The sequence below is a fragment of the Antennarius striatus genome, chromosome 8 (genome assembly GCF_040054535.1).
Source record: "Antennarius striatus isolate MH-2024 chromosome 8, ASM4005453v1, whole genome shotgun sequence".
In the NCBI taxonomy this organism is placed as follows: Eukaryota; Metazoa; Chordata; class Actinopteri; order Lophiiformes; family Antennariidae; genus Antennarius; species Antennarius striatus.
The window spans coordinates 24,493,002-24,495,916 of NC_090783.1; positions in this window are offsets into that span (position 1 = coordinate 24,493,002).

Consider the following 2,915-nt stretch of genomic DNA (forward strand, 5'->3'; position numbering starts at 1 on the left):
CTTCTATCTGTATTACCTTTAAAACACTCTGATAGACTGTTTAAAACACTTTGTGTCTCACAGAAGTCAGAGACTGAGACGTAGAACACTTCAGGATGCTGTCAGCCAATAGGATGTGAGTACAGTATCATGTGACTAGCTACTAAAAATCCGCGATGAGGTGAAGTCGTGCGTCTTGACGCGTGAATGCGTGAGGGATTACAGTATTAGTGTTTCAGATCCCCCCTCACGGATGCAGAGGTTTTAACACTGAATTGGGGGAAACGTCAACTTTATGTCAGGAGGGTTCATCTCGATTAACCTTGACTCTACATATAGGAGTGTGATTATCTGTCTTTAATGCACAGGGATTATGCTGACAACCCTGTAGAGATGTCAGTCTTACCAGTGGGATGACATTGATGCGCTGTGCAGGCTGTACGTAGGGTAAAGTCGTTTCAGCCGGCTGAAGTCAGCGCCCACACAGTTCCATTTGTAGGTCGCCCCGTTTGCCTCAAATCAACTCATTTACAGCATTCGCAATAATGTCATGTTTGTTTGTCGAGCATGTGTAAGCATCCAAATACACAGTAAAGCATCATCTAAAATGTTTGACCTGACCCGAACCAAAGCTGTCAGCTTAGGACGGCGTACCAAATCCTGACTTTTGGAGCGGCTCCATCATGTTGTTTGCCGTCCCGCTTCTGGGTTTTCTATCCTTGTCTTTCAGGCATCTGGTGTGTTTGCTGTTGTCGAGGGATGGGGCATGGATTCTCACCCAGCTGCTCTGTTTCAGGTTGGCTTTAAGGCTTTGTGTTCACGCCGGCCTGCTGGTGGGGCTTGGGTGTGAATGTTGTCGCCACTGAGCAAAGGGAATTTCCCCTGAGGGATGAATAAAGTTGTTTCTTGTTGTTGCGTTCGTGCGAAGCGATTCCTCCTCATGACACCGTGAGCCACTGTTTAACTATATTTAAATGGAGCTGAAGGATCCGTTGCATGTTTGTTCAGTAAATGATGGGAAGAACTGCAGATAAAAGCCTGAGGCTTCCAGATACTAATCTGGTTCACGTCCAGCTGGACCAGTGGGCTAAGGCACATACCCTTATATAACCAACACAATGTGGATTCAAATCCTGTGCTGCAAGTCATCTCATCTCTAGTCTCTGCTTAGTAGATGTACAGTTGAACAGAGAGGTCAGAAAGCGTTGGGGGGGGGGTGAAGCATCTGAACCTGGTACCGATTCATTTCTGATATCAGTTATCAATACGTTCAACCACTCCATCCATCCGTCTCTCTCTCTCTGCTGAAGGGGTTGTGTGTGTGTGTGTGTGTGTGTGTGTGTGTGTGTGTGTGTGTGTGTGTGTGTGTGTGTGTGTGTGTGTGTGTGTGTGTGTGTGTGTGTGTGTGTGTGTGTGTGTGTGTGTGTGTGTGAACAAGTAATGCACTCTCCAACATCAAGTTGCAACACTGGCCTCTAGTGGTGACGCATGGTATTATACTCAAGCCTCCACACACACACACACACACACACACACACACACACACACACACACACACACACACACACACACACACACACACACACACACACACACACACACACGCTAGACTTTGCTGCTCTCTTCCGGTAGAAGTCTGACAGTGTGAAGCATCCGATCCAGACTCCTGGATATATTGTTACTATTATCCTCCCCACCCTTCCTAAAGTCAGAGATCATTAGGCCCATTATTGATCAATCTATTCTGTTAACAGGAGCCTATATTATTAAACTTGATACCTATATGTCTACAAAGACTACGCCTGTTCTTTCTTTTTTTTTCATGTTTAGGGCATTGGGGGGCGTCAGCTAAGTCGGGGGGTAGAAGTGGGTGCGTGGCTTGAAATGATTTCCGTGAATGAATTTAAATATTTAAACTGTTAATCCTCCATTAAAGAGTGTTCAGATTATTTATTTAATTACTTATGTATTTCAAGGTGCTCAGCTACCATTACACTCGGACACCCCCCAGCGGCAGCTCACGCACCACAGGGGGTTCGCGCACCACACCTTGGGAATCCCTGCTGTGAATAATGACCTAAAAACATTTACACATGTCGGCTCTTTGTGGCTCATTTGATTATTTCTTTGACTAAATCAAGTGATTAATGATTATTTTTCTCAATTGTAAGTAAATTAGTTTGGCTGCGTTGCCATTCTGGTCCTAATATTTTAAATTTCATGGTTCAGAGTTTCAAAAGTAATGGGATGAAAATAAATCATCTTTTTCCTCAAGATTGAAAATCTAGAGCGAATTATAACTACATGAAAGTGTTTACAAGAGTATGTCTAATTATTGTTAAAAAAGATTAAAGTGTCATAATTTGAATGTTTTGCTGTTTAAATCTTTTGAAATACATTTAACCCAATTCAAACTTCTGACCAGAAGCTGTCACAGAAATTAATCTTAATTTATCTTTTTTACTTTTTCCAGTTTGTTTTTCATTCAAAGTAAAAAATTCTCTTCCTCCATTTCTAAAACTTGTAGGATTATATGTGCTTATATAATAAAACCGCGACTACGATTGTTTTATACCAATCCTCACCTAGCATGTTTAGCTCTGTTTGCATGGTTGTAGCAGCAAGCAAAAGATGCATCTCCAGCCCCCCCCTGGTGAGTCCCGTAGTTCTTAGAGAAAATATATTATTCCATTTGGCGACGACTATAAAAACAGCCTGGTCTATTGTTGGGGTTCCCGCTTTGTGATGGTGACTGAGTGTGAGCGGAACCCGATCTGTAACTACAATAAACCGTCTTTTTGAACTCTGAGGTCGGTTCTATTCATTTTTAGATCGTAGGAATTTTCTCTGAGACGAGAGGGAGATTCCAACAAACTTGAATTCTGTTTCCCTACGTCCCGTCAGCATGACTGTACCCTCTAATCTGAAACGCCAGG